We start from the raw sequence: 13,362 nt of genomic DNA, 5'->3' as shown, positions 1-13,362 counted from the left end.
ATACTTTCTCTTACTCTACACTCCCCCCCAGCCTTCTTTCTCCAGTTTAGCCAATAGATTCCTGGCAAGAAGATGGTGCATGAGAGGAAAAGGAGAATTTCTTTTTTCCCTGCAGTGTGGCTTCCTTTTAAAAAATATTGTTTTTTTGATCTAGCAACACCAAGAAGATAACCTGTTAATAACACACATAGGAAAAAACATTATTTTCATGCCATTTCAGACCCTTATGCTGTTCCTTGTACCATTGTACAGTTGTTGAAGAATCATTGTACAGAGTTGAAGTTATTTCTGAAATTGTTAAAGCAAAAGGAACATTTTCCTGAATCCACTTTGCAGAAATATTATGTGCAGGAAATTAGTTTAGAGATCTACAGAAATCTGCAATTAGACGTTAATTTTTCCATTGAATGTAAAACTGGGCTAAGGTTGTTTACAAACTCCACTACTTCTTGGGCAGAGCACAGCAGTCCCCTGTAGAGGGAGAAGGGCTCAGCAAGAGCTCCCCAAATCCACAGAGAGTACTAGGAGAACACATAACCACTTTGGACCCAAGTGTTCAGCTACTGGAACATAATCTGTCTGCAAGAGTGCAGCTTGAACAACTGCCAGCTCTGTAAACCAAGAGACAGGACTTGGGAACATCACTCCCTTTTCCATAGCCCAGCACCACCAGCCTAAGGAACAATTTTTGGATAGGATATTGAGGGAGGGAGGCTTTGCTGCTTTCCGGAGTTTGCTCTGTGGAAATCTAAGCCGGTGAGGATGAGAAAAGTTAGGTAAGTGCCAGAGGATTTGAAAAATTTTGCCTTTAAGGTCTGCAGTCAGTATTACAAAAATTTGAAGAAGCCTTGGCAAATGCTTAAAAAACCCCATTTCCTAAGTTGATCTGAAGTGATGCTTCATGCCAGCATATCATCAAGGATTCTTGCAAAACTGAACTTCTCGGCCAAGTCACTTTTCTGATAGAGCCTGAGAAAGAAGCATTTGCAAAAAGCAAACAGCACAGTTGATATTAGGGTTTCCTTTCATCAAAACAGCTTTCAATTGCCAGAAATATGGTTTATTGGCCACATATCATACAAACAAACAATCAAGAGAATGGACTTTGTTACTGAGGGGATTTAGAAGGCTTCAAAACTGGATGCAAAGCTAGTTAAAATCATTACCACATAGGCATCGCCAATTCTCCATGCTGCATGCACGTGTACACTTGCAGTTGTGCAGTCATAAGGGCCAAATGGGTGAGAGAAAGTATAAGACAGTATTCCACTTATGCAGGAATGTTTACTTCAGAGGCACAATATGTTCTCCTGACAAGGAGGGATTATACTACACATGATTAGGAGTATTTCATTGCAGCTCTCACAAAAATTGGTCTCTGACAACACCAGGGTTGTTTAATAGCACTTGACATATTAGAAGCACATACAGTATTAGCAAGAGTGTAACAGTCTTTGCTAAATAATCTGTGTAGCTTTATCAATGAGCAAACACTGCAGATGCACCCAAATCTTTATACGACACGCTTCACATATGTGAGCAAGAATAATATTTTCAAATCCTCGCTCAGCTGTGACATTTTCTTGTAAGATGGACATGCCTAATATTGTTGGGAAACACTTCTGCCAAGGGAAAAGGCTCCTTCTCTGATAAGCTTGAGTTTTAATGGGATGAACAATCCTCATTCATAGCATAGTGCACACTTGTCCCCATCTATATTGGTTTAACTGTTAGACATTAGGCAGTACTTTCTAGGAGCTTCCACTTTCAAGGTCATATGGCTTCAAGCAAACTCCATTAGGGAGACATTTGCAAGGCTGAATGAATCAGAATTCTTGCCTAAAGACCTGCAAGATCTCCTGATTGCCGTGCATGCATTGGTAGGTTCAAGACATACATGATATAAAGGCAGAGTTGTCTACTCTTTGCTTTCCCAATGTCACTGGGCAATGCTCCATTTAGCAAGACCTAAACATATTTCCTTAAGCCTAAGGACAGCCTGAAGCCTGTGTCTAGCCTAGAAGATTAGGATTTATTTTCTAGGACCACACAGCAAATATCCTCAGTTCGTGATCCTTGTGATGGCCAGACTTGCTGTAGGCTGTAGCACTTCATATTGATGAAATTAATATCTGCACTGGAATCCTTGAAGCACTAAGAAGCAAATTTACCCATCTGACCTAAAGCCAGCCAAAAATTAAAATATGGTGCATAGGATACCATTCAGGGAAAGAAGCAGCTTGTCAACACAAAGGCTCACTCAGTAATAACATTTCTTGTGTGACTATCATAAGTTGAAGTTCAGACTGGATGAAGAGAATATAAAATTTACAAAAAGTTCAAATATCTTTTTTAAACTTATTACAGAGATGACTCAGAGTATTCTGGCAAGGGTTAAGAGATGCCCCAGTCTGAACTTTGCAACCTGGCATTTGACTAAACTGCATCAAAAACTGAATCATAAAATCTTCAAACTCTAGCTCTCTGTTGTTTCATAATGTCAACCATGCCATTCTGCCAGTAAGAGTCCTCTAAGTGAAAAGAAAAATCCAGTTTCTCCTCTGCCTTGCCCTGATGGCCTCCTCTTCCCCCTTCTCAGTAAGGCAGCAGGACACTCTTTGGAGGCCAGGTGCTCCTTGGCAGCCAGTGACATGATTTGCATTTCTGTGGCACATTTCATCCTAATGGATACCAAAGGACATTTCAAAAGGTCTTCCCCAGAGAAAGACTTATACCTGAGTTATGATAAAACACTAAGCAGCACATAACTGTAACACAGTAACCTTATGACAAGCAGCAGAGATGAGTATTAAATATCTACAAAGGGAATTCTGGAAGGATGAGTGCAATTTCTTACAATGGTGCTGGCCAGTACATCAGAATCAGTATCAGCCCAATTCTTACAAAGGGTAGCGCAGAGGTCTCAGTAACTACAAGATTTTCTGTCTCAGAAGATAATATGTGCTGAGACAAAAATCATACAGAGAAACTGGAATTAGTAATAAATTCAAAGTAAATGAGTTCCACTTACTGGGTCAGTCCTCACCACAACCTATCATAAGCCTATGTCTTCTCTTCAGCACTCTCATCTGGCTCGTAATGACTTGTGGTGAGATCCCAGCCCAGCTCAAGGCAATGTCTGGAAGCAGAGGGCCAATCCTCTGCTGATGTACACCGATGAGACGTCACTGAGTGATGAAGTGGGAGCAACTTAGAGCAGCTGAGAATGTGTCACATAAGGCAATCAGACTTAAAAGAAATGTGATGGCAAGGGTCCTAAACATTTTCAAAACACTGCTGTCAGAACAAATCTCAGTCTACAAAACCCTTCTTTGAGAAGTTGTCAGAAACCCATATGGGTTACTGGCATATTCTGTCCTTCCTGGAACACCGTGCATTGTGCTCCCTTTCAGTTATTATTATTCCTCTACCCCACTGTGAGAAGTCTCTGGTATGACATCATCCCCAACACTGAGCTTAAGATTGGCCAAATATTTTGCTGAGCTTTCTTTCCCTCCCTGCCTTCATAGCTAAAACTTCAGTTTAAAACTTTTATTTTTCATTATGTCTGTGAAACAAGGAGTTTAAAAACAGATGGAACAACAACCTGCAAAAAGCAATTAATAAAACGCACCAGCAGTCCTAAAACTGTTCAGAACACTTCATTCAGCAATGCATTGAGACAGAACCTCAGCAAAGCTACTAAATAACATGTGACAAAGCAAAACCCAGGAAAAGGCAAAATAATAACTTGTGGTTTTTAGCGTCTTTTATCCGAAGCACTTTGCAGCCATATATGCTTATTATATAGGGATCATTCATCTAGCTGAAATATAGCTGGCTTCACTTCAGAACTAAGTTGTATAACCACAGACAATAAAACTATATGGCAAAGTCAGAGAGAGGAAAATGAAAAGCAACTGTTTTAGCTAGATTACAGAACAAATGCCAAGTCAGCAGTACACCACTCTCACTAGGTGAAATTCAGAGGAACAGTGAGGATTGCAGTCAAACTCATGGGGAAGATATCATGGCATCACTAATGACCCAGCCTTTTAGTGTACCTCTAAGTGAAAAAATAGTACCTCTGGCAACAAAATGTCTCTATTAGCCTTAGAGAGGGCCCAGGTGATACCCAGTGAGTGGTCAACATTCATTTCTGAATCACCTGCCTTCCCTCAAAAGTGTCCACAAAGCTTAGCATCAGTCACTGCAGCCTGGTGAAGATTTGTAGTTCTCAAGAGCCAGTATGAGCATAGCCCAAGCACAAAACTGCTTCTAACATTTCTGTTGGACCAGGAGCACTCAGTAGAGTTTCAGAGAGAGGCCAGTCAGGCGACAGGATGTGGTTGCTTTTACTCTAAATACTGTGGTTACTAGCATGATGGGAATGAAGTCCCTCATATTCCAGTGTGATTGTGTGGAGAAGGGGGTACTATATTCCCAGCTGTGGACCACATTAGCTAGTTAAAGTGCATGACCCCCTCTAGCTACTGGAGATCTGCACAAAGGTTGCTGGCAGGCCACCACACTCATCCAAAATTACGATGGTAATTGGTGCTATTCACATAGAAAATTTCTGTTGCATTCTCCAGCACAAAATGCACATTACAGGCAGGAGCCTTGCTCTTAGGTGGCTTTTCATTTTCCTCACTGCCTTCAAGTGCCCAGCTCTCAAATATTTGCATGATAACAAATTTCACATATTGAAGTGACCAGCATTTTATTCAGAAACCTTTGATGATGGATATCTGGGGGTCAGCTCTGCTGAAAAAGCCCTGATTCTGGTGATTTGCCATTTCAAGCCTCAAAGTGCATTGGTTATTAGTGGTTCCCATGTGTAGAGGTTTTCCTTTGCAAATAAAGGCTTAAAACATTAGTGTAACATCACCTGTGATACAGCAGAACCTAAATCTATTTCACAGAGCAAGGGTAATAGCCCTGCATTGGGAACTTCCTTTATCTTACAATACACTGCACTTCTAATGGCCTATTGTTGTCATCTTATTGCAGGGGTTCCATACTGTTGTCTCCTTACCACAAAATTTTCATACCTTCTTGATGTTTCTCGTGGGCAGTTCCTTAGAGCACTGACTCTTTCTTCTTCACAAAGCAGCCAACTGACTCCAGTTCCCCTCTCACCCAGCCACCCCACTCTTTTATAGCATCTTCTTCTCATTGGTTACAGCTGTGGCCTGGTAAAGTCAGGCCTGTTTCTAATCTTTGATAATTGGCCCAGCTGCAACTCCTTAGGGGTAAGATTACTTTCTACACTATCTTTATTTTCTTATATTCTATCCCCCTACAGCCTATCACAGCACTGGAGCCAGAACTCCTCTTACAGGGAGCCTCTTGCCTCTTTGCACTTTCAGCAGGCTCAGAAGACAGTAGAAACACAAGTATTATTCATCCTTCCTCCCAGCCAGAGGTTCCCCAGGCAAGTCACTTTCCATATCCTTTTCCCTGAGAATGTTGTATAGCTGGTAGCAAGAAATAAATAGGATACCTGAGCTGGTGTCTCATCACAACACTCCTGTCTGTTGAGGAACTGGCTCACAGTGAGGTGCAGGCCCTGCTGAAGCAATATCACATTCTGCCACCTTTGTCTCTGTCCTTGCCTCCTCCAGCCTCACAGCATAATTACAGGACAGCTGCGGGTATATTTGCCCTCTTTCCTTTACACAGTCTGTTTCTCTTCCTCATTCACAGATATATCAATAAGGTGACTGTTTTCTGTGGTTAAAATTATATCCCCAGACATTTTAAACCTGTAGTCAAAGTAGATTTGACTAGTCTGAATTCACCTTTGAAGTATAAATAGGAGCATGGAAAGATGCTGGAATAAAAGCTATCATAATCAAAGACTGGAGATTTCCAGCTATGTCTTATCTGGAAATAAGAGAGCCCTTCCAATTCAAGGAAGAACAACTGCTGTGTGACTCCTTCACCTCCAAGTCCTCTTATAATTTCTCATCTCCGTGTTGGTTTTCTTGTTCCTAAAAGCCATCCCTTTCCAAGCTATTTACCATCCTGAACACAGAAAATACCTCCTCAACCAAGGAGCTTACTGGGACAGACACGAGTCAGTCAGCACCATCTGATAAGGAATATTTCAATACAGTCTATTCTGCACTCTCCAGCCCTGGGACACTAATCCAGAGGTTAATAAAGCAGTAATCCCTTGCTGATCCACAGGCCCTGTTTCCCACATCATTACTCCAGGTTATATCTGCTCTCACCACCCTAAATCTCCCTTCTTCCCCACCTTGCACTGTCCTCACTAGTGTGACATCATTACAGCCACCTTTCAGGACCCACAAATGGAGCCAACTGACAGTTATTTCAGCCTTCCCTCCTGAATTGCTGCTATCCCAAAGCACAGGCTATTTGGTTTGCTTTTTGAGCTGGTGGGTTTTAGCTTGTCTCAGAAATGCCCCTGGTACCCCAGCACGGAAGCTGCTTTTGGTTCCCAGGAACCTGCTGAGAGGCAGTAAAAAAAAAGTTTCCACCTCCAAAAAGGACTTCCCCTGCCTTTCCTGGCACCCCAACCTGCCCCTGAAGAGAAGATGTACAAATTATCCAACCAGAGGTCCAGGCTGCAACCTTGTAATCTCCATTTACTCTGTCAGCTGCTCACTCATCTGTAACAGGAACTCTAAACCTTTTCATGGATCAGCCAACCTCCAGTTCCGTTCATCTTCCTGTAAACATCTCTGGCAAGCACAAGGAAGGCAGGAGGAAGGGAAGAAGACACACAGATCCTTGGCTCCACTGTCCCAGGTCAAGCCCTTCACACAGTTTGGTCTTCCTGTGACCACTGCCTGATGCTACAGAGAAGGTAAATGATGCAAAAGCATCAGTCTTCTCTGCTAGTCTTGTCAGGCTTCTTGTAAACAGGAATTGCCTAAGGGCCTGAAGCATAGAGTTTAGCATATATCAATGAATATTACATATTCTGAAATACCTGGATTTTCTCAGTAAGCTCTCACACATCAAGCACAAATGGATCTTGCAGAGGTCTTGTTTTCAGTGGTGTGCTGGAACAGCATGCTTTTACTTAGCAATGATCTGGAGCTTGGTTCCAAGCTTGCCATCTTTTAATTTAATCAGATGTCCTTTGTATAAGGTGCTGTATTTTAGTCATGCCAAAGAGGCTGATACAGGAAGAGCTGACATGCTGCTTCTCTCTCACTTTTGGAAAAGCTCACCACTAGAATTTATCCTGACACACAAGAGCCAAAGAGCAAGGACAATAGAAGCTTGAAAAGGATACAGGAAAAGAGATACCAAATCCCAACATCCATCACTGTGTAAGCACAAATTATTTGCTTTCAGCAAGAGTCTCAGGGTGTCAAACACTTCCCAGCAGTGAGTACAAGGGTTACAGGGTACATTATTACATTGCAGGGTAGGCTGTTCTGAACTCTCTCCTTTGCTTTTGGGGTTAAGAAAGGCTTTCCATCTTTCACATGGATTTAACTTTACTCCAATTTTTAAAAACAAAGCAGCATTCAAAGTGATCTGTGTGCTTCATATCACAAACAAATTAATGAGACACAATGGAGACACGGGAGTTGCCCTTGTTGGTAAACTGTAATTTAAAGAGGACTAAAGCTAACTGCAGTCCTCATCTCATTTTCCATCTTTCCTTCCTGCATCCCTTTCTTCTTCCTATCTCCATATGACAAGGAAAAAGGGTGCACTATAAAAATCAACAGGTTAAGATATTTAAGCTACTTCTTTCTTGCCAACTAAGAAGGAATAGAAATGCAAAAGCAAGTACACAGATTATCAGCCTGTCCTTCCTGGCAACTCACTGCAGCTCTCAAACACATATCCCCCCAGCATCCCATGAGGGTAAGGAGATACCATATCCCTGCTGGCCCAGAACTGAGCCTAGGAAGAAACTTGATGACCTGGGACAACCTGAGAGTACAGGCATCTGATGCACACGGACATCACAACATCTCATGGCTCTTGAAGTAAACAGAACAAAAATGCCAAAACACCCCCAGGCCCCAAGTTGCCACCTCTTTGGTATGTTCTGCAGCTGCTAACCTGCCTGCAAACACTGCAGTTACAAAGCAGGTGGGCAATTCATCAGCCAGCTGCATCCTCCCAAATGCCACTATTTCCTTTTGTCCTGCAATGAGGAGAATGTGCCAGCTCTTTCATCTCTCTGACAAGAGCACAGGACCCTCACAGCTCCATCCACAGCTCCTGGCTACCTGTTGGCCCGCAGTGTGACCTGCCTGCATTTGATGGCACTTGTGTGAACTGAGCACAAGGACTGTGAGGAAGCCATGCTGCTGCATTGATGTCTGAACATGAAACCTCTGGCAACCTCTTCTGACCCTACTGCCCACTCCTCCCTCCTAGAGGCCAAACTTGTGATGGCAAGGCAATCCCTCCCCATGAACACCTTGCATCAGTCCAACTGCTCCTACTGGGAACAGCTTCTGTCCTTAAGCGCCTGAGTAGCTCATTTGGGATTACAGGCACAGCATATGTTTCCTGCATCCCTGTCTGTAAGCTCTTTATGGAACCCTGGCAGCATGAGGATGCAGCACACAGAGGTGGCAGGGGGCTGGAGAGAGAGGAAGGATATTGGAGTGCTGACTAGGCTGTCCTCCTGAAAGGACAATGACAACTCAGAATTCATCCACTGCAGTTGCTCCCTTTTAAATGCTTATTTTGAATATTTACAGAAGAAGAAGAGGAGAAATCGTGAAATTACCTGCTGGAATTTTCTTCCAGCAGGTTTTCTTCCAGAGAAGAGGCCAGCCTGACAGCACCCAGGCTGCCTCCAGCCCTCTGTATCTACCCAGCTGGCTGAGGCACTGCAAGTTTGTGTGCACACATCTCACCCACCTCAATACTGCCTTGCAGAAGACTAAGGGAAGAGGTGCAAAAGTCAGAGGCTGATGAAGACACTGCTTCATACTGTATTGATTTTTCTGACCTGGCACTGACACCTCTAAACCAAAGCCCAAAGCTGTCAGATCACTGCCAAATCTCAGCCCAGTGCTGATGACTTGTTACACTGCTGACCTGGGCTGGAGCCACAGCACAAGTAAGCCTGAAAGGCTTAATGCCTCCCCTCAAAGGGCTTATCATCTGACACTTCCCCACTAGAAGGCAACCTGAAGCATTAACCAGAAACCCCAGGGGTCATGCAATAAATCTGCCTTTTCTGGGCATTCACCTTCACCTCAGACATTGGCTGCAAGAGAATCATGGCTTGGCAAGCTTCATCTCATAGCTGAGATCACAGAATCAATTAGGTTGGAAAAGACATCCAAGATCATCAAATCCAACTGTTAACGTAGCACTGCCAAGTCCACCACTAAAACATGTCCCCAAGTGCAACATCTACATGCCTTTTAAATACCTCCAGGGATGGTGCCTCAACCACTTCCCTGGGCAGCCTGTTCCAGTGCTTCAGAATCCTTTTGGTGAAGAAATTTTTCCTAATTTCATATTAATGCCTTCCCTGGCACACTTGAGGCCATTTCCTCTTGTCACTTGGGAAGTCAACCCCCATCTCACTATGACCTCCTTTCAGGTACTTGTAGAAAGCAACAAGATCTCTCCTGAGCCTCCTTTTCTCCAGGCTGCTCAAATCTCACTCTAGTGCTTCCTTCCCTCAAGCAGATCAACACTCCTGCCCAGCTTGGTGTTGTCTGCAATCTGACTGAGGGAGCACTCAATCCCCTTGTCCAGAGCACTGGTGAAGATTTTAAAGACTGGATCCAGTACTGAGCCCTGTGGAACACCACTGATGAGTGGCCACCAGTTGGATGCAATTCCATTCACCAGCATGCTTTGGGGCTGGTAATCCAGCAAGTTTTTTACCCAGAAAAGTGAACACCCACCCAAGGCACAAGCAGCAGTTATTTGGCTTTTGGCCTTCCCCTTGATTCTGACCCATAAACACCCAACCCTATTGTCACCATCATTAAGGTAGTTTAAACCTCTTTCCACAAGTCTGATTAAGTCCTGTGGAAAGATCCTTTCCCACTTTTATATCAGGGGTACTGTGTCTATCACCAGCAGGTCTGATGTTATGTAAACTGATCCATGATCAAAATCCAAACATTCTGCCAGTGACAGCAGCCTTGTATTATCTGCTGGCTTTTCCCATTTCTTCCCTCATCATTCCCTGCAACTGGAAGGATAGATGAGATCACTACTTGAGCTCCTGCTCCCTTACCCAGTTGTCCCAAGGCCCCAAAGTCTCTCTTGACTGCCCTTGGGTTTGTAACTTGAGTATTGCCTAGCTGAAAAATCAATAATCAAAGAAAAACCAAGGATCATATCAGGCTAGGAAGCTTTTTTTTTCCACATCTTTAACCCAGGCCCCAGGAAGGCAGCAGAATTCCCTAAGAGGTGTGTTCAGCCTGCATATGGGGTCTTCTGTGATTCTGCTCCCTCAGAAGGGAGTGTCCTATGAGGATGACCAAGCCTTTCACAGGGAAGCAGTTTTGATGCAGGGTGGAGGCTGATTTAACCTCACTGACACCTCCAAACTAGAAGAACCATCATCCCTCACTATTGCTTGGCTCCAACTTGCAGAGTCTTGTACCTGTTGTGCAAGGGCATCTTGAGGTACAGCACAGCTGAAGCAGGATTTAGCCAGGATGGATTCCTGGCAGAATCCTGTTTTCCTCATCTCAGGAAGGAGAGTAAAAAATGTGAGAGAGCTTGTTTTGCTCCTTCTCATCTGTCTGAGCTGCACATCCCCTTGTACAGCTCTCTATTCTTCCTTGCTTTTCCAGGCTGTGCACACTGAATCATGTTCCTGATCTCCAGGCTGCATTTAACATCACTTTACAACAGTCCTCAAGGGGAAAGCTGAGCACCTCTGAGCCCTGGGGTTTGGAGCAGATGCAAGCGAGTTTACTTTGCTAAGCAGTCCCATAGGTTTGTTCTGCCCTCAGCTCCATGATGCTGGGGTTTGGAAGGAAGACAGACTCTGCTGGAGGAGCAGGGGTACCAGCTCCTCCCCAGCTTTTGAGCTAGCCACAAGGATATCTTCCCCATGAGAGGGTGGCAGCAACTCTCCAACAGGCTAAAATACACATCCTTCAAGCTCCCACCCTTCCCTTAAGGCTGACAAGAACTCCCCCTGCTCTCTAAATCACCAATGAGCGTTGCCCATGGGGTTTTTCCACTTCCTCCCCCAGCTGTGCAGTGCCCTGTAAGCACAGGCATTTTGTGCAGGCGCTGATGGATGCTGATTGTCGTGGATGAGAGGGTGACTGCACATGGAGAGAACCCCAGCAAAGTTCAGTGGCTTGGAAGAGTCTTCCTCGAGGGGACAGACTAGTACAAGCACAGGATTGTCCCTGTCAGACAGCTCATTTTCCTTACCCCTGTCCAAGAGAGTGAGAGAGCACTGTCTGCCTGCATTAAGGTGGTTGCACTGTTGATAATTTGCAAACAGGCAGAGTTCATTTGGGGAAAAATGCAAAGCACGGCAGGGCAGGAGAGGAGAGACTCTTTTAAAACACTTTTGTCTTTTGTTAAACAAGTTATAAGACCTCTGGGGGAAAATCTATACCTAATTAAAAGTTTAGCAAGTCCAAGGAGATAGTCAAGGCTACAGAAACCAATTGATGGGAGCCTGAGACTTACTCACTAGCCCTTAATATGCTAATTCACAATGATTCTGAGAGAAGAACACAATCCAGAGCTGCAAAGAGTGTCTAAGGTACTGCTTCTGGGAGGATCAGGTGAAAAGTTCTCAAGTTGCTGGTGATAACAGCCATTGCTCCTTCAGGAAAAAGACAAAAAGAGGCTGTCCAGCTATTTTGAAATAGACAATTGCAAGGAAAAAAAAAATCTGCCTGAATCAGTCTTGCAATCATGAAGGCTGGCCAGCCTGAGTTCCCATGGTAAGCATTCCATTCCAGGAACTTAAAGCAAATGGTGATGGCAATTTTGATGGAGAGGTGCAGAGGAAGACAGAGAAAACAGGATGGGAGAGGCAGGCAGGAAGCCAGGGAAGCCCTTCCCACACATACAGGGCAAGCTAAGGCTGAAAGAGACACAGAGGTTTGGGCAGCTGTGATCAGGGAAATGTGTTCCTGCTCAACAAAGAAAGCGGCACCAAGGACAGACTCTCCTCCACTATCAACTACTTATTGAAACAACCCCTGCACTCCTGAGCCTGTTGTCCAGGTCTGGAGGTGGCACTGGCTCTGGGAAGGTTTGGGGAATGCTGCATCTCCTGCAGCAAGCACCACAAAGCAAACCCCAGCAGGAGGCCTGGTAATGTAACTCAGCTGAGGGGAGACAAAGCTGTCACTCATAGAACCAAAGAGTCACTTAGGTTGGAAACGATCTTTAAGATCATCAAGGTCAGCTGTTTACCCAGCTCTGCCAAATTCACCACAGCTACACATCTTTTAAATCTGCCCAGCACCTCCAGCCCCAAGCCCAGGGAACAGAAGATCACAAATGCAGCACAACGAATACAGAAGTGTAGTTGGAGGGTTTTACTTTGGTCCCCAGTAGCCCCAGAATCCACCTCTAAACCCCTCCAAGGCCAGCAGCAAAGATGCATACAAGGATCAGCTCCCCCACCCCACTAAAACAGTCCCAGCACAGCAGTTCCATGGCCTGGTTATGCACACACGCTGCTGGGAAGGGAAAAACCAACTTGATTTGCTCTGCTGCTTGAGCACCCACCCCTGAGTTACTGAGAAATGACCATCACTTGTGCAACAGAGCCTTGCAGTGCCTGCAGTAGCAGGAGGCAGACACAGCACAGGGGACAGAGATTGCCAGCCCCCCGAGCACAGGCAGACATACAAACTTACCTTTCACTCCTTCCTTCACAAACTGTCTTATCGCCATAGCAACTGTAATCCTAGGTCATGGAGCTAGGAAAAAGAATAAATATAGCACAAATGAAGATATACACTATTGCCAAACACAGCCTCAGTGGTAGAATCTAATTTTCATTAGAGGCATAACAGTGGTTTTGCATAATTATACATATATTAATGCCCAACATGCCCATCTTCAGTGGGAGTTCATTAATTCAGTTCTAAATAAAAAGGGTTGCTCATTGCAGGTTAATTTCTTGTCTTTTTTTTTTTTTAACTTTAAAGCAGAAAATATTTCTAAAAGCTCAAATCATACTTTCACAGCTTTTCCTTAATCCTGAGATTAACAGAGAAAGGAAAACACGAAGATTAAGTCGGCTCTGAAGAAAAAACATGGCAAAACACATAACAGCAAGCTTTGCTGCTTTTGAAATGTGAGGAGTAAGAGCAAGCAATAAAAAAATTTGACCAGATGCTGCACTGTACCTGGAATTGAGTCCCAAAGGAAAGCATCTAACAGCCTTTGGTG

General features: G+C 44.2%; 1 protein-coding gene across 1 annotated transcript in view; it reads right to left on the bottom strand.

Moving 5' to 3' along the window:
- The window catches only part of GRAP2 (GRB2 related adaptor protein 2), a 101,914-nt gene extending 88,868 nt beyond the window's left edge, over positions 1-13,046 (bottom strand). The window contains exon 1 of the mRNA XM_071422925.1: positions 12,825-13,046. The gene's annotated coding sequence lies outside the window, so the exon portion shown is untranslated. The remainder of the gene's footprint in view (positions 1-12,824) is intronic.
- Between the last annotated feature and the right edge of the window lie 316 nt (positions 13,047-13,362).

This window comes from Agelaius tricolor, unplaced genomic scaffold (assembly GCF_023055355.1).
Source record: "Agelaius tricolor isolate 1412-34295 unplaced genomic scaffold, bAgeTri1.0.p SCAF_3, whole genome shotgun sequence".
Classification (NCBI taxonomy): Eukaryota; Metazoa; Chordata; class Aves; order Passeriformes; family Icteridae; genus Agelaius; species Agelaius tricolor.
The sequence above is the reverse complement of the archived record's forward strand: the minus strand, read 5'-3'. Positions and strand labels throughout refer to the sequence as shown.